We start from the raw sequence: 20,214 nt of genomic DNA on the forward strand, positions 1-20,214 counted from the left end.
AGAGCTGAAAAACACAAAGAACAAAGGTCTTCTACAATAAATGGCAATAAATAACAGGAACTTTCTATGCCAGTAAATGAAGGCACTTGGATGTTAAAGCAATTAATAAGGTTAACAAACACAAGAGGTCATTTGAATTCTATTTGTTGTCAAATACTTTTTCCCCGCAGACACTTTAATTTAAATGGTAAGACAATTTGAGAAAAGAATTGTAGAACATGATTTTAATTTTAATAAATTCTTCATTTAAAATCATCATTTTCTTGCTCATTTATTTTTATTTTATTTGTGGAGAATTTCACCTCATGGACAACAGTATAAACCTTACTTTGAGTAAATTTCAAGACCTTAATAAAAACAAATTCTACAATTTATGTTAAAAACAATTCACACAACTGTTCTATCACCATAAGATTCTCTCTTTTTTACCCCTTTATTATACCATACTCATTTCTTTACCTATTCCCTCTTCATCATTAAGGTGATTATACAAGGTTACTCATGTAACAAAATTAAATAGAGCTACACACACACACACACACACACACACAAGATAATGTATAACTGTTGAAATCTGAATAACCTCTATGGGTTGTATTATTGTCAAATTTTTGACAGTATGCAATAGTTGTGTAAGAGATTGCCATTGAAAGAGGCTGTGATACATAAGACTTATCAGTACATTGCTTTGCAACTTCCTGTGAATCTAAAATTATTTAAAAATAAAAAGTTTTTGTCTGTAACCATGCTACCCTGAATGTGCCCGATCTTGTCTGATCACAGAAGCTAAGCAGAGCCAGGCCTGATTAGTACTTGGATGGGAGACCACCTAAGAATACCAGGTGCTGTAGCATAAAAAAAAAATTTTTTAAACCAAACAGGTTTTTAACTTTTTAACATTTCAAAATTAGAGTTTTTTTCCTTAAGCAATATATCCTAGTCCTGTTGGTTTAATTCATACCAATGTGTAAATGATCCCGTCCTTCCTTCAATTAATTTGTGCTTAGGCATTTATTTCAAAATAATTTGAAAGGTGTAACTCAAATTTTCTGCTAATCAATTTTTTTTGACATGTTTCTTGGCTTAAAGGTCAATTAGATAATTATTTTTTAAATCTATTTATGGAGTCTAAACCATTGGAAAATCTAAAATCAAGGATCATTCCGAATAAAATAAAGGCTTAAGAGTGTGTACATTAATAAACAAGTCTTTTCAAAACAACATTCTTTGTTTTTCCAAGTGTGTGCGCGTGTGTGTGTGTGTGTGCATGTGTGTGTGTGCGCATTTTAACACTTTATTTGGTATAAATACAGATATGGGAAATTATCAAGATAGTACATAGAGGTTCCATGTAACCTTCACTTAGTCTTCCTCAGTAATTACATCTTGTAGGACTATAGTCAAAATCAATATCAAGAACTTATTATATTGGTACAGTGTGTGTGCATAGTTACATGCTACTTTAACACATATGTATAGATTCTTGAAACCATCACATCCATCAAGATTCAGAACTATCTCATCATCACAAAAAAACTATTGGTATAAACATTTTGCCAATTTTCATGAAGTATAGAAATTTCACCTCCTTTCAAGTCCCTCAGTCTTATATGTTTATCATATAATTATCTTAAATATTTCCTTACATATATTGATTTCCACATCAGACAATATTGTGCCTTTTCTGTCAAATATATAATAAAATACTCAAGAAGACAAGAAAAATAAATTGTATTTACATTTACTCTTTCCATTATTCTTTTCTCATTCTCGATGTTTCAAAATTCTTTTTAAAAATTGTTTCTTTTCTGTTCAAAGAATTTCCTTTTGCTTTGCTTTTAGGGGAGGTCTACTAGGGACAAATCCTCTTAGTTTCCATCATCTAAGAATGTCTAATTTCCTCTTCATTTACGAAGGACATTTCTGCTGGATATAAAATTCAGGGCTGATAATTCCTTTCTTTTAGAATTTGAAAAATGCTGTACCACTTTTTTCTTGTGTCCATGATTTTTTTCCCTACAGGCAAGGTACAATTTCTTGCTGTTTTTAAGGTTTTCTTTTTCTTTACTTTTTAAAAGCTTTATCATGATGTGTTTGGGTGTAACTATACTATTATTTAGAATACTTACATATATATTTACTTTTGAAATATTTTCCATGAAATCCAAACATATAGCAAGGAAAAGTCATTAAAACTGCTAAATTCAAAAAGCATATTATATATTACAAAACTCAAATTTTATTTTTTCTATTCTTAACCTTTTTCTTCCAATTTGTTTTTAGGTATTTAGAAATTTATAATGAAAGAAAGGTTAAATAGAAAACAATTCCTTCTTTGTCACCAACAACAATAATACCTAAAAAGTTTTCTTATATTTTCAGTGAACAATTATTTTATTTTTTTAATTTCAAAACAATGAGCCTGTCAGTTCAGATCTTTGGTTTCTTTCTTTGCTCTCAGTGTCATTCTACCACTACAGAAGAGAAAATAATTAATTCTGAAACATAATATTTATAGGCAAGAGTGAAGTTTTTTAAAGCTTTACTTTACTCCCTCACTGAGTTTAAATAGATCAAGTACGGTTCTGAATCTGAGATTTTTTTCCTGCAATATAAAAAATTGTCATTTAAATCAGAACAGGAAAACTTTGTTTTAAAGTCCATTTGAATCACTCAAGCTTGAATGGTTGAAGGATAGCCTGAAAAGTTATGAGTGAACTCTATTGTTTGGATAAGCAGCATAAGTTAAATGTAGTAAATGAAAAATTTTCTTGCAGAAAAGCCTTACTACATATAAACTCTGAAGATGTGTAAAACTACTAGTCTATGTTATAAAGCCCACTTTTAAAGCAGCAAATAGCAAGTCTCCACCAATTATTAGCCTGTAAGCGGTATTTAATTATTACTTTCAAAATGTTTGTAAATATTAAAGACAAGTTAATCAAAACTCCCAGCACTCCATAAATGTCAATAAATAGTAGCTATTATAATGGTAATATAATGTTTTTTTTTATGTATTTTGTTTGAGTATTTTTTTTCTTCTTCTGGATTGATCAATATTTTTTAGGGCAATGATACATACTCTTTCTCCCTAATGGAACTTAACGCATCTTCTCTGTCTTTTTCTCTATCTTTCTACCTCTATCTTTCTGTCTGTCTCCAAGAGCCTCATATTTGACATTTCTATGTCATACTTAATCAGAATCTCTCCAATAAAAATTCTCTATTCTCGCCATTTTACATGACCTGAAATATGTCGAGCTCATTCACCACTTTATAGCTTTGCTCCTGTTGTTTTCTCTGTTTGAAATGTCTGTCCAGCATCCTCTCTACTTAAACAAATATTCGAACTTAAAGGTTTAGTTGAAATCTTGCCCACTTAACAAAGATTTTCTATTTTACTTGATAATATTACAGTATTCTCTTGTAAACATCAACAGAAGTTCCCTTAAATTCCACTACAAGGGTCAATTGTGTTTTCTTTGAGTATCTGGTTTGCTTTAATATATTTATACTACCAATCCTAGAAGAGTTGTTTTGTGTCTATGTTTACCTGGCTATCAGGAACTCTGATCCCAAACGCGTGGTCCATTCTAGCAGAGATAAAATATTTCAAAACATGCTAATTATTACTTTAAGTTGATATATCTTTCATCTTACCATCATATATATTTATATCTTAATTTTTGCATGTGTTAAATTCTAAAGATATGATAAAAGTTTATTTGACTGAAAAAGTAATCCTACAAAGGAAATGCTTGTAAAATTATTGAAAAAATAGAGTAAATAATATAAAACAAATTTTAAATTACCTGTAAACAACTATCCAAATAACCATATCAAATACTTGGATCTATTCACTTTACAGATTTTGATCAATTTTGTGTTTATGACTATTTTAACAGGTTTAGAATGTGCTAAAATATAATTTTATATTATATTCAAAATTAATGTTATATGAGTATTTTGGCCAGTAAATGTATTTTGAAACATGTGTCTTCATAATAATTTGTCATATGAATATATCATTTAATTGAAGTCTTCCCACATGACTGCATGTTTATACTGTGTTCAATGGTAAACACATCACTACTATAATAAAAAGTTTTGTGTTGAATATCTTTATTGTTAAATATTTAATTCATATTGTTAATGTAAATTAAAGGGAGTGAAGTTTCAATTGATAGGTCATATGCATTTCTAAAATTATTAATACTTGTCAAATTTTTCTTTACATGATCTCTATTTAACAATTGTGTGCATTATGATTCATTTTATATTTATACTATATACATTTCTATAAATCATTTCAACTTCTTTAGAAGGCATGCAGGAGTAAATAAATGAATTAAGAGATGAATGAATATATTTCCAACACATATTTACCTTTCCTTTAAAATCATACATGATATATCATTTACTTATTTCACAGTTTTTTGTTGTTTTTTTTAATATTTTAGCATTGATATAATTTTTATGTCTTGAAATAGGTTGTAAAACTCTAAGAAGATACTATGTGTAACATCTCTTCTAAATCTCTGTTTTTAATCATATTTGTGGAAATACAGTTACAAGTCGTAATACATTTGTTGGCTAACAATTAGACTTCACAGTTTACCAAAAAAAAAAAAAAAAAGGACAAAACTTAATAATCGAGAATTAGTATTGAGTGGTGAGAATACAAATAGCCACAAACTCTCTTGTCCTGTCATCAGCGGTAACATGACGGCCAGAAACAATCTTTTATCACTCTTTTCTTATCAAAAAATGTTAGATGGTGATAACACGCATATATTCTTTTCCCAAAATCTACTTATAGCATTCCATGTGTCACACTTCAGGACATTGAATTCTTAGAATTTCTAAACAACATGACAATAAGGTCACTTAGGTGTCAGATCTCAAAATTCTGGGGGTGGGAGGCACAGATGTATATTTTTGAAAGCATTTTACTCAACCAAGAGAAATTCATAGAACACACAAGTATGACAGAAATACTACAAGACTGCCTTGAGGGGAATGAACCTGAAATGGAGTTATACCAACCAACAGTATTGACAGCATTACTTTAGGATGAAGTAAATAAGTTCTCCATAATCATACTGGGTGCCTAGATAGATTATGATCTCTAAATATTTCCTTTGTACCCATAGGAACTAAGAATCTATGGAAAAATAAACAACTTCAAGTTAAGGGTAGAAAATATATAAGATGGATCTGAACCAGCTTCACATACCAGAGAACAAAGAGGATTTCAAAGCTACTAGGGTCATATCTGAAGCACACAGAGCCAATGGGAAGAGGATCCCACTGGCCAAAGAAACAGGCTATTTTATGTATCAACAAGAATAAAAACTGTGATAGATAGAAATCAAAACAGAATTAGAATAAAGCTTTTAATTTTCTAAATGTATTACTACATACTCATTCACTTTATATTTCTAAAATTAACTTCTCTGTAGTCACTGCCTTACCTATTTTATCTGTCCTTGATGTTTTACACCTGTTCACTAAAATTTGGAGGGCCTTAAAAATTAGTAAAGGCAAAACCATGTATTTAATCTCTCACATTAAACCATATGAAGCCTGGGGCTCAGATTTACTCTTTAAATATTTTTAAGAAAACACACAAACAGACACACACAATCTGCTTTTGCCAGACCAAAATAATGTTAAAATTTGGTTTGGCCTTTTTTTTTTTTTTTTTTTTTTTTTTTTTTTTTGCAAAAAGGTAACCCTTTCTGTCTTGCATCAATATCATTTTTTTCTCATGTATCTATTTTAATGTATAATATGAATAAAAAGAATAGAAAGAATTCGACTACCTCCCAGGAAATAGTTTCCTGCGTGATTTATATCTGTAAGGAGAGTTGGGTCTTTTTCAGTGTTTTATTCACTATGGAAGTTGATCGGTGGTTTCACTTAGAATTTCTCAGGTGTTGTAGTGTGCGGAGAAAATTAAACTGCACATCTACCTTGCTCTTCAAAAAGCTCTAGTTTACTTTGTCTGGAGTCATAGTCATTCATATTAGTAATACACAGTGTGACCTGATTAGTAGATATTCACCATGTGGAGAAAAAATAAAGAGAAACATATAGTAGTATAGAAAAAAAGACAACAGAGAACAATAGGGGATTAACACAATGAAACTGGGTTCAAATACCAGTTCTATTTTAACTGCAATTTTTTGAAGTATTTAACTTTGGGGGAAGAAGATAAGGTTGTCTTCTATAATCATCATTATTTAATATGTTAATGAAAAAGACAGAGTAAAAAAATAAAAGGCATAAATGGAAAATAAGAAATAAAATTGTCCTTATTTGAAGACAACATGATTTATTATACAGCAAATCTACAAACTTTTAGAATTAAACAGTGAATTTAGCAAGGTTGCCAAATTCAATATATGAAAATCATTTAAATTTCTCTGAATTTCAACAACAACAAAAGAAAAAAACTGAAAAAGATATATTACCAAAGTATTCATAAAGTTATAATTACTAATATCTATGTTGAAAATATAGATTATTAATAAAAATTAAAGAAATTATAAACAGAATAATATACTGTACTTTTGATGGATCAAAAGTTTTATTGTTTAGATATCATTTTTTCCCCAACTGAATATTAAATTTCAATGCAAGACAGCAGGATTGTTTTGTTTTGTTTTTAAATTGACAAAATGACTTAAAAACTCATGAGACTTGAAAAGGCTTAAGAAGAACCAAGACAATTTGATGAAAACAAAGAAGCCTTTACACTAATAGATATAAGACCTACTATAAAGTTGTAATGATTAAGACAGTGCATTTTCAGTACAGCGATGGATCAATGCACCAATGGAACAGAATGTAGTCTAGAAACAGGCCAATGCATACTTGGTCACCTAATTTATGACAAAAGTTACACTGCAGTTAAGTGAAGAAAAGATTATCATTTCAATAAATAGTATTGAGTTAATTAAATGTGCATGTGGATAAAACAAGGTTTTCTTGTGCATTATATCCACAAAAATCGATTTCAAGTGTGGTGCAGATTAAAATATAAATGGTAAACAAGTTATTGGGGAGTAAATAAAGGACACCATCATCACTTCTGTGAGGGAACTATTTCTTAAATGGGACACAAAACACACTAACAATAGAGTTAAAAATTGATAAATATTTATTAAAGTTAATAAATCATGTTTATAAAAAAATTATTAAGAGAGCAAAAAGGCAGATTGACATATTCTGAGACCATTTACCTTACATGCATTTGACTTAAGATTCATATTCAAAATATATAAATAATATTTACAGAGACTAATTACACAATGCAATAAAAAAATGAGCTAAAAACTTGAACAGACTTCATAAAGAGGATAACAATGGCAAAAAAATTGGAAAAATCTTTTAATCAGCAAGAAAATTCAAATAAAAATCATAGTGCTTTAAAACAAACACCCAAATGACTAAAGAGAAAAAAAAAAATTTAAATAGCAATTGTTAAGTATTTCAAGTGAAGCGACAAGAATTTTCTCTCACTGCTAAGAATTAATTTCGTGCATACATATTAGAGATTGTCTGTAGTATCTAGTATAAGAACTGGATACCCTATGACTCAGCAGCCATGCCTAGGTATATCTCCAACAAAAATACACCAAATGGTAGTTAAAATTCTGAAGAACGACACTGGAATGCATACATCGCCACCCTTCTTATAGGATCTAAGGATTGTGTAGGTTTTGTCACACTGGGTGAAGACTGTTTTGTCTTCTACCTGCAACCTAGATATAATTGCTTATTCCAATACAGTTAGAAAAGCAGCTAAAAATTGAAACTGATCAAGCTAGTGCAGACAATCAACACTATTCTTAAGTGAGTATTTTCTCATAAACTGAAGAAGAACATCAGGTTTGTTATTCCTTTACTAGCATTCAAGTATGTTCTTGTATCTGACAGCAGTTTCTCGGGCTCAGTGTTTATGGGATTTTTGTGGTCTCATAATTACATGTTGCAGTAATTCATAAGTGGCAGTGATATTGACTGGAAAGTACTAACAGAAAGTTTTGAAATACTGAAATGTTGAGCTGTTCACCTGTGTAAACTAGTCTTGCTGCCGGTTGGTGTTTTTAAGGCTTACTATTATTAAGAATGGTCGTGATTAATTTGGCACCATATTTATGTCCAGTAAACATAGCTTTAATTGAATAAGGCTAAATCATACTTTCATTTTATGGATGAGGATATTGAATCCCAGTTATCAGCTTATCCAAAGCCATGTAGATAATTTGTGGCATAGCAATATTCAGTGTGCTTAAATTTACATTTCTGAATAATCTATACATATAACATATACATTTTCCAATTTATTAGACATGTAGCAAGTGGTTCCAAAACATGTTTTCTATTTGTTTTAGTCATTACTGTGATCAGATGTTAGCCCAGAAATTTACTAACAGAACTTTGTGCAATCTTTTTAACCTCCAAAGCCTGTTTCTTCATTTTTACAATGAGGCTCCTAACCGATAAGATTGTATAAATATATAAATTAATTTGTGTACATAATATGCTTATTATTGTTCATTTTCAGTTATTACTTTTGTTTGAAATAAATTCATTTGTATTTTACTACAATTTTTATTTTTATCATACATTAATTTGGAGATGGCTAAAATTAAGGATTAGATCAAATGAGAAATAAATAGCTTTTTCATAAAATATATACATTTAAAATTAGTCCTATAACTTTTCAAGGTATAATTTATTACTCATTTTTTCAAGTAAAATGACCCTAAAACTTACTAAACAGAATGAGTTTATCATAATTCTTTTGTTAAATAAATAGCAATTGAAATAATAGTAAATGATGATTAAGACAATAAAAGAACAAAAAAATAAAGTCATAGTAAATGCAATGAAACAAACTAGATTCCTGGAACAGTGTGCTGTTATGAGTAATATTTAGGGTTAAGGATAACAGGTTATTTCTTTTTCAAATCATAAGTAAATTTTTTAAATTAGGAATTGTGTTAGCCAATTCTACAATTCTGCATTTCCCACTAGACTTGCTTATGATAATTTATAATGCCTGTTTTTCTCTTTGTTAATATTACATATTAATGTAACATTTTCATAAAGTTAATTACTTAAGAATGAAAATCTAACCAAAGTTAGAATCGAGAGATAACTGAATAGGGAATTACAAAGACAATATCCAATTCCTTGGTTCTAAATTGGAAGCCAGACTTTGGGCGGGTATGCTATTGCTACAGTGTTTGAAAAAAATACTCAAGGATGCCAAAACCAACTGCCAAAAAAAGAGAACAAATGATAATACCAAACATCAAAAGCTACTTTTCACAGTCCTACTCTGAAACAGAGGATTATAAAAACATTACTTGTTATAGTCATAACAAAAACCCAAAGTTTTATGTCAAAGCAGGAATCGTTCTGAGTCTCTTTAAACTCCAGTTTAAATAGGGTTCTGATTAAAATATAAAAAAGAAGAGAAAATATGTTTGAAAAGCCAGGATTAAGAACAATTGTAGGTGAAAATCCCACCATAATTCAACAAACACATTTATTATACTTGCTTCAAAGTGTTATTTTTAGATAATATAATTTTTAGCTTAGTGTTCCCTGAGTACGCATCTCTGAATTTAGAATATAAATAGAAGAATTGTTTCCAATCCTCATTAACTTCCATTTTCTACTCAGAATAGTGCAGAGAAAAGGTGTGGGTTTTGTTAACAGTTCCATGTATTTTTCTTTTAGTTATCTAAACGGAAATAATTTAGCCATTTTGAAAAAACAGCTTTTTTTTTTGTAATTACAATTTAAGATTAAAGATACTAACCCTCATCATTATGTATGTTGTGAGAGATTAGAAGTAAATTTCCATAAAATATATGCTATTGTTTTTATTAATGTTATAGTACTTTTGTAAGATTTGGTCCTAGAAATAAGGTCCATGTGTTATGAGTAGTTTGTCTCTTGCTACTTTTGCAACTAAAGAATAAAACTGCACTGAAAGGGCCACAATTTCTGGAGGAAAAGCCCATTAAAGCATTAGCCAATTAATACTTTGAATTGTGATGAGATTATTTATGTATTGTTAATTTTCAATAAGGAATATTAAACAACATAGTAATTTCAGGACAAGAAGCTCTGTTTAGAATTTTTAGATTTAGTTTTAAACAGCTATTATTCTTCTATGTTTTCCTGTAATATAATTTAAGGCTAATTGAAGAAAATTCAAATGAAGTACTTAAAAATTCTTAATTATGGGAATTTGAATTGCTTTTTCTTACAGTTGTAATTCATATTCTCATAAATGAGATATATTTTTACATGTTTTCACCAATGCCTGCAATATTTAAGACTATATTATAGCTATGTCATAGACTTGAATATCATTTGTTTGCTTATTAGTTTCATTGAAGGCAAGTAAATAGGTAAGTCTGAAGTCACGTTCAAGTAAATCCTCTCTGGTTCAGTTGTTTAATTCTGATGAATTAAGAGTGATTTCTATTATAGATCTATTATTTTATCATTATGTAATACATTTGTATCTAGTACCCATTAGTTGATGAGCATTGTGCTGGTTGTGGGGAATGTGTAGATTAATAAAATCTGTTCTGAGTCTAACAGGAGAGCTTGGTCTCCTAGTGGAGAGAGCTAATGAGCACTTATTTCTTTCATCATGTTACCAGTGCATGCATTGTACTATAAGAAACAGCTCAGATCAGAAAAACAAAGAAGTTTTCTGAGAAGTAATTTATGTGCTGTTCTTAGTAGGACAGAAGACATTTAGCCAGCAAGGACAACATAGTTGTGAGGCAGCCATTTTGATAAGCTGTTTTAGCATAGTGATTTTTATGTACTCAAAAATTTTAACTCTAAATTTGTACCTATTTTTTATTAGAATTTTAAAGAATCTGCAAAAGATCACCCCAATCCTGAACCACACCCTACATTTTACCTACCCCATCTATGACTCTGAAATCTGGGTTTCAGAATAGTTGGTGAAGGGAGGCCTGTACCAGAGTGGAGGTCGGAGTCAGAGGGAGGCCTGGAAATGGGTTGAACGGTGTGTCCTGCCACCACCTGACCACTCAATTACCGAAAAGGTCGTCTGTCTCTCTAAGTTTCTGCTCATCTTTGAAAGTTCACTTATATTTTAATCTGATTCTGAAATTCACAATTTTTTTATTTACAATTATTACAACCTCCAACTAGACCATACAAATTTGTATGGATGTTAGATGTACCTGAAGACTAGGAGAGTTTAGGTACAAAGACCAGCTAAGACCTGGAGGATAGTATTCAGGTAAAGACTATTCCCTTCTCTATCATCTTGTTATATGTTTCTGCCTGTGCCCAGATGCCACAGAAGAAAAAGAGAAGAAAAAGAAGGAAAGTACAAATTGACTCAAATTCAAATCTGTCTACTTCTGTCAGGTCAAATCATCCATGAGCAGTTGATTTTCATAATGAGAGAGTAAAGAGAGTTACATTTTTTGCTCATTAGAATCATAAAAATAGTCATAGAAAACATTTATGCCTTCTAGGCACTAATTCCAATCATTTTTAATATAAAAACTCATTTTATTCTCTAAACAACTCTTTGAGGTAGGTACTATTTTTATCACTAATTTGAAAATGAGCAAACTTATAAGAGCTCATGTACTTAACTACTGTGCATACTGTACTTTGCAACAATAATAGTTCCCATCTACTTAATTTTGCACATATTTTTTTCTTCTTATTCTCTATCTCCACTCCTGATAACATACACCCCTTGTTGATAATAACTGTTAAATGTCTTGCCTGTTTTATTTTTAGCTTAGTCACTTGGAATCTTTAGGTTTTTATATTCCTTTCCTTGACAATATCGCTTCCTTATGTCCCATAATTTCTACTTGTGATCTTGTGTTATCAGGAAAGCTGTTACTAAAAATTTTCACTCTAACATGTTTCATGTCTAAATATCGCATTAGTGCTGAGCAACTTTCACAGAATATTCATAACAATTAATTTACAGAATTTCATAAAGTGAATAAAAGTGGGATAAATGATTCTTAAGTCCAAGGGCCAGAATAACAGAAACAAATGGATTGGTGAAAAAATATGCTTTGCTGTATTATAGTATATGAATATGCAAACCATATAAAATACATTTATTTCCATTATTGGTTACAGATCAAAGTGAGTGTGAAATTAACTTACCCAAATTATAATTTTAGAATTTGTGGAATTGTATAGGATGAGAACACTTAGACTTGAAGGCTGGCACATGTACATTCACTAGCCCAGTTCCACTAGTTTATCAGTTTTGTAATTTGAGACAAGTTTCTTAAATTCTCAAGTCACAATTTTTTTCTCATGGTAAAATAAGAATCATAAGATAGATGTACTTTTGTATTCAGAAGAAGGTTTAGGTCAATTATGAAAATAAATTACTTAGCCCAGGGTAGAAACCAGAATAATGACTCTATCATCATCATCACCATTAACATCATCATCTTCACCATCATTACCTAATCATGTTATTTTTCCTCAAAAAAAAAAAAAAAGCTATTTATTGAGTACTTAGTGTGAGCTAATTATGGTTTCAGGTGATTGAGACACATAACGAAAAAAACATAAACTACTAACTGCTTTAATCTGTTTAAGCTGCTGTAAGAAAATAATAGAAATAGGATGGCTTATAAACAACAGAAATTTATTTCTCACAGTTCTGGAGATTGGAAGTCTGAGGTTAGGGTGCCAACACGGTCAGGTGAGGACCTTCTTCCAGGTTACTGACTGTCCACTTCCTCCTGTGTCCTCACAGGGAGAAGAGAGTTTTCTAGGTACTCATTGATAATAGCACTTGCCCCATTCATGAGGGCTCCACTCTGATGATCTAATCACTTCCCAGAGGCTCCACCTACTGATACGATCATATTGGGCACTAATATTTCAACATATGAATTTTGGAGGAATATAAACTTTCAGACCTAGCAACGACTCTACTTTTTGAGATTAACATTTATGAGGATGTAGAGAAACATCATACAATAAATTAAATGTGTAAACAAATCACACAGTATTTTATAAGTCACTAAATGTCATGGAAAACAGCCAAATATAGAGCATAGTAAGCTACATGTTTACTGTTGGCTTGAAGAAATTTAGATATGGAATAGGTCACAGTTAAAAATACAGCGATAGTCCTCATTGGAAAGGTCGTATTTAAGCAAATACTTAAAGGGCATGAGGCAGTTAGCTAGAGAAAGTTGTTTCAGGCAAAGGAAATGACCAGTGCAAATGCCCCAAGACAAGAGCACACATGAAGCTGGGACAAGGAGACTAGAGTGGCTGAAATGGAGCAAGTGCCTTGGAGAGAAAAGCAGGAAGTTGAGGGTTTAACCTGGAGACAGATCATGTTGGTGTGTGGAGGTCCCTGGAAGCTCTTTGGTTTTATTCTGGGTAAGATGGGGGTCATTGCAGAGTTTGAGACAGGGGCCGATGATGTAGTATCATCTTCCTAAGATACAGTAACTCAGCACTGTCAGCATTTAAAAATCTGACATCCTATAGTTCCTAATAGTTATAAGAGATTTGAATTTTTGAGTTGGTAAATTTTATTTTAATTGGGTTCCTTTATTTCCTTGTATTTTTCAATAAAAGAAATTTAAAACTAAACATTTTGGAATCAAAACTGATATTTATGGAACATAAAAAAAATATGGATTTCATGGAAGAATGGCAGGGACAGATTTAATATAATAATAGAGTTAAACTTTAGTATGTCACTTAATCTGTGGTCACGAACATATTTATGAATATGTCTCTATACACATAAATATTTTTAGTTCATTATTTATTATAATTACACTTCACTGAAAATTTTAAAATATGTGCTCAAAAATAGACTAACTACTTGGACACGATAACTTTATTTTTTAAACACTACTGTATTATAAGTAGTAATTTGAAACATTCAATATGCAACCACTTTCTTCTTTTGTTTTTTCTCTTCTACTAAAAATTTATTTGATTTAAAAACATGTTGTCATATTCAGCCTGGATTTATGCTTAAGTAAGAGTACTTCACTTCGGAGACCCTCAATTTTTAGTCTGAATTACGTTGAAACTGGGGCTTGAGGGATAGCAAAATGAGGTTGCACAAAGTATAAATTTGGGATAGAATCAGAATCCAGAGAATCTTCTAGAATAATAGTGCAGAAGCCATTTCAGGACATTTTCTACATTAGTTCTCTTATATACCTTAAACTGGTCATTATAACTCAGTGACTACTCAAGAACTGCATGTAATCTAAGTTCACACTGTACCGTAGAGTTTAAAATACAAGTACCACACATTTCCTACTTCACAAACAAAAATCACTCAACTTTCTTCATCATTTCATCTAGACTCATAGCTTTGTCGGACTTCTTAGAAACTAACTAGCTCTGCTCTTCATTCAAAATAGAGACACTTAGGGAAACTAAAGAGCATCCCCATAGTCTCGCAGTGAAGTGAACAAAGTTTGTACTCAAGCTTTCAGATACATCACTGCATTCCGAGGTTGATTTCTGTTTGTCCAAGTGTAAGAGAACAATTCTTACTTTAGTTAAAAGTGGTCTGCTACAGTCATTGAAAGTATAATACAGATTTTTGTTATAAAAATGAGGTGACGTGTTTGTGGAGGGAAATCTAAGGGATGAGAGAGAGGAAAGTAAAGATATAAATGATTCATAAAAGTGTACCATGCAAGCGGTTAAATCTGGTCACTGAACTGGAAATTCCTTGATGACTCAGGGCCTACTACTCATCTGTGCTTGGCAAATTAGTAGAGAGTTAAAGGCTTGCCTCCGACAGGAAATTGGAATTTAGTGGGTAGTTAAGTAGAAGACAGTTTTGCAAGAGAAAAACTAAAATAGTCCTCATGTCAGAAAACTGATATGAGCTTTGAGTCTCCAAGGAAAAGGTCACCCACTCTGGAAACCATGCTGCGTGGATGTGACCAAGGTGAGATTCTATCCCAGAAAAGAGGCAAACTAATTGGATGTTAAAGATAAGAAATCCCACAGACAGGAACAAAGTATGATAGATTTTGGAATGATGTCCTACTGACTCTTAAATTATCTGTCAATTTAAATTATACTTAAATTTTCTTATGATAAAATTCAAGCTTAGTGGTTTTCAAGTGGAGGACATGTATTATATCAAGGATGTGTGTGGTTTATTTGTTAGTCAAAATGATGGAGGAGGATATTGTAAGTTTTTGGTAGTCAAAAGCCAGGGATGCTAAAAATCCTACAATATGGCAAACACAAAGTATCAAAATGTTAACAATGAGGTAACTCAAAGGAAGGATGCATTGGGAAAGGCCTGGAACTGTTAACTTTAAGAAGGACCAAAGTTTTCTAATCTGAAATACGAATATAAGGATCTTGTTCATTTCAGACAAGTGTGATAGCAAGCAGAAAACAATGAATTGGTAAACTAGGAGCCCCAGAATGTGGCAATACCCTGAGGTGATGAGGGAAGGAAACTGTGACTGCTGATATCCTAGCACTTTCCCCAGATTAATTTCAAAGGTACTGAAGAATAAGTATCAAAGTATACTGTTCCAAATATGCAGTGATGGTGTTTAATATCTATAATGTGTAGGGAGAGCTTGGTTCATTGGGTGGAGAATTATTATTAGAACAAATTTGAATCCAAAGCAATAACCATCTATCTCCATCTCTGCTCTGGAAACTAACCTGATGTGAAGCAAAGTCCCTCAATCATTCAAAGATCTCATTGAACCATCCAGTTTAATTCCAAATTCTTGGGGAATGACTTTGAGTTGTTCCATTTGCTTAAAGTATTGCTTTAAAAGTCAGGATAAAATAATGAGGTCACTAACTGATACACCACTTTTGGAAACTTATAGAATGATTTTACAGCTCATAATAAGTTTATTCATTTTTCGGTCTGCAAATTATCCTATCATAGTTGTCATCTGAAGATGAAAATATAGGTGGGAGAAAAGGTAAGAGTAACAAAAATATTTATATATTCAAAAAGAAGAAAAGATTATGCTTTGCTTTTGTAATTAAAAGCTCTATGTTTGCATGTCATACGTGTTTAATTTCATGGTCTTTATTAGTATTCTGTAAATTTATTCATAAAAGGTATCAATTCTGCAGAAAATATTTAGAGACATTTTATTATAACCTCATCATACATGTCATTTTCTTGTAGATCTACTAGAATATTTTTCAAAAGTCTCTACTACTTAAAATAAAATGCAATTTTAAAGAAAGGAATAAAACTCCTTATTGTACCAGTGTACATTTTTACTATTTAACTTCTATCGACCTTATCAAAGTCCTGGGAATAAACCCAAGGTAGATATTACTTGCAGATTCTATGAATAACTAAGGAAAAGGTTATAAAGCAATTTGCCAGAATATTAAGTATGCGCAGGTATTAAGCATACAAGAATATGCCTACTGCTAGAGAGTGATCTGCTCATACAAAAGAAGTAAATTCACTCCACGAAGGCAAAGGAATATAATTTACTATAAATTATTTCACACCATTGAGAAATGTTTCCAAAATTTGTTTTAAAATATTATCTTCATCAGAGGTGTGTGTTAAACCAGATTGCCCACTCCCTCCCCTAGAGATTCTCATTGGGTATTTCTAGTGTGTGTGGATATATGTGTAACGGTGTCCATGTAATTATTCTAAGCAGGCACAAGGTACACTATAAAAAAAAAAAACACTATAGAACAGTTTTAGGTTAAGACTTAACCTACACCAGTTATATTAACAGAGAAAATTTGATACAAAAATTATTAAAAATGGAAATTACTAGGTATAGAAAACTGTAGAAAAAAATAAAGGAAAACTAAGTCATGTCAGGGGTCCCCACGAGCATCCCTGGGTTTGCTGAAAAGACTAACAAGACTTAATATATAGTCATACTCATGGCCATGATATATATTAGCATTGAGATAGATATGGGGCAAACTCAGCAAAAGGAGAAGGTGTGTGTGTGAAGTCTGCAGGAAAGTAGACTTGAACTTCTGAGGGTCCTATTCCAGTAGCATCACATAGATGCTCTCAGTTCCCTCAGCAATGATTGTGACAACAAATGCAAAATGTTGTTTACCAGATAATCTCATTAGACACTCAGTACCCAGTTTTTACTGAGAGTGGTCACGTAGGCACTCTCTGCCCATCACATCCCAAGATTTCAGACTTTCAGAAAGAAAGCAGGTGTTCGATATAAACCACAGTGTTTGCACAATAAATCATTCTCATCAGAGTATGGTGGGAACCTTCTCAAAATATAAGTTCTTAGACACCAGCCAAGGGCCAACCCTGTAAGCAAGACTTTCTTAGGAGAGCAGTCTCAGACATGCAATGTTAACTCGTTTCCACACATAAGGTGTCAGAAGTAGTGGCTACAGGCAAGAGTTACCACCCTTGGAGTTGGGGAACCAATGAAAAGAGGTTGGCATTATTAAAATTTAAAAACCTGGGAAAGTGGCCTCCCGGAGCAAAACTAAAACCTCAGAACAGAACGTAGAGCTCCTCGGTCATGGTGTCTTTGGGTCAGGGCAGAGCTATGCAGAGCTGGCAGCCAAATATCTGGCACGGACAGTGGTACCAGTTGGACAATGTTGTCCTCTCGAAGGAGGCTCAGTGAACTAGTTCAGCAAGTGATGAAAAAGGTCAGTCTGGAAAACCCCTCTCATTCTGGAACAAACTGCCACCACCAAAAACTCAGTTCTTTGTTATGTTCCCTTTCATACTCGAGATGAGAAGAGCGAGAGATAGCGATGCTTTCAGATCGATCGAGATCTAGCGAGCGCTAGAGCCCCTCCCCCTCCCATACTCTATCTCCCTCCTCTCTCCTCTCTCTCTCTTTCTCTCTCTCTCTCTCACCTCCTCCCCACCCCACCCTCTTTGGCAGAGTCTAACGGGAATGCTGGCAAAGCGAAATAGGGTTTGCAATTTCAGGCCTGGTAACACTGGAGCTCTGAATCCATTGCTTAGCAGCCAACACAAGATTTTATAACTTTTCTCAGACCATTCTACAAAAACTTACAAGGTTTATGTCTGTAAGATAATTTATACATTATAAAATTGTAGCCAGAAACATTTAGAGGAATGTGCTGTGGGAACACCGGCAATGGTAACACATGCTGCTACAGTGACCTGTAAAAAGTAAGTGACCTGTGAATAGTGATATATCCATGTACCAGAATAGTAGGCTGTTTCCCTCAGGTGGGTCCTAATCCATTTTCATGAGAAGCTGAGGGGAGAAGGTCAAGAATCAGAATTATGCCACGTTATCCTGGGTGGCAGGCGCTGTCTCTTCCGCTGCATGCTCTCATCTATTGCTAGGAGGCAGGTATGGAAGTCGTGCTATAGGCATAGCTGAGTTTAGTAAAGTTTTCTGTCTTTCATTTCTTATCTGATACTTTTATATATTTTTGAATACTACCGCCTGACTTTTAGTAGAAAAACACAGCCACTTCTGTCCCTGGTATTGTCACTTAAGTTATCTGATTTTTATTAACTTGACCCTGGTTACTTACACTTCTTATGTGCACATAAAAGTGGTCCAAGTTGCATTCGATCAAGGTAACAGTGTACAAAAGGACATAACAATGATAAACATATATAGATCTCTTAGCATGAGCCAGACATTTTTCAAAATACTTATGCATTATCACTTATGTCCACAAAAGTCCTACATGGCTTTTATAGACACAAAAATTAAACTCATGTTCATTAGAACTCTAATATCTGTGTTCTTTATAGTGGGCCACACTAAGTCCAAATATTTCTTATAAAACTACTCATTTCCTTTCTTAAATTTAATACTCAGTCTAATATCATGAACAGAGTACTGGATGAAGGAGTTCTGATATAGGATGATGATAATTAATCTCTGCTTTCCTTTTATCTATAACTGATTGGACTACCATTTGTGTCTCTTAGGAAGTTAGTGTAGATGATTCCTAAAGAAAACGAAATGCAGTGGAAATCCTAAGAACCTTGCAATCAGACATATAAAATTTTAAATCCAAACTCCATCCTTTTCATCTGAATGAGTTTAGAAGACTTTTTGCCAATTTTCTCAACTGCAAAACTGAAATAATACCTAATTGAAAGAGATTACTTTGAGTTAAAATTGTTCATGTTAAGAGCTGGCTACACTTCTTCTAATTTGTGAAACTGATTCAATAAAATCCCTGTAAAGTTTTAATCCTATGTTTAAAATTTTCTGTCACTTGTAAAACTGCTTTTGACTATTGGGTGAATAAATAGTTCTCTTTATTACAATTCTAAATTTGAATTCTAAATTCAAACACATTTTTAGATTCTTATTTTTCATTTCCTTTCTGCTTCATGCTTCCAAGGTTTTGGCTATTAAAAATAAAACAAAACAAAATAAACCACATCCATCATGTGTACTGTATTGTCGCTTAGTTTCACTATTTCACTCCTCACATTTTTTCCTAAGGAGTTGAAACTTTCTATTTTATTTTTAAAGCCAATGCTCTAGGTCAATTCTAAAAATAGTTCTGTATAATTGAACTGTCACTCACCTAAAGTGTCTCTTCCCTTTTTCTTTAAAGCTGCATCTTTTTTATCGTTACGTGCATTAAGGATAATATGGCTCTACTACTGTACTTGAAGGCAATGAAAATGTCTAATGTGTAAAAAAAAGAGCAATGTGAAACATAGTAAAGAGTGAGATATTTCATAATTTAAAGTACAAAGAGTTTTCATTAAAGTACAAGAGAGTAAAATACATTGAATTATGTATATGTAATTGAGATAAGTAATTTTTCCTGGAGAAAATAATCATTATCTATTATTTTATGTTATTTATTTTTATTTATGGCCTTTGTTAGGTTTATCATGGATTTCTTCTCTAATTGAGACTCTACTTATCAATAATAAGTCCTACTGTCTGTTGATAAAGATTTGATGACCACATAGTCAATAGTAATTTTACAAATAAGGAAAATGTGAGCATACAGTTAAGACTTTACAGGAAATTTATTAAACTAATCACAAATTAAGTCAAAGATGGCATACATACTACTACTAAACAATAAATAGTTAAAAGTCTACTAATATTGATCTATCATTTTCTAGTAGAGATAAAATTAACAGGCATATAAATGGTTTTGTGTATTATTATAACAGGAGGCTAACAA

The 20,214-nt window shown here is 31.9% G+C and overlaps 1 pseudogene; it reads left to right on the plus strand.

Annotated features, from left to right (window-relative positions):
- Positions 1-735: 735 nt before the first annotated feature.
- Positions 736-854, plus strand: LOC118612763 (annotated as a pseudogene).
- Positions 855-20,214: the final 19,360 nt, after the last annotated feature.

The sequence above is a fragment of the Rousettus aegyptiacus genome, unplaced genomic scaffold (genome assembly GCF_014176215.1).
Source record: "Rousettus aegyptiacus isolate mRouAeg1 unplaced genomic scaffold, mRouAeg1.p scaffold_m13_p_16, whole genome shotgun sequence".
In the NCBI taxonomy this organism is placed as follows: Eukaryota; Metazoa; Chordata; class Mammalia; order Chiroptera; family Pteropodidae; genus Rousettus; species Rousettus aegyptiacus.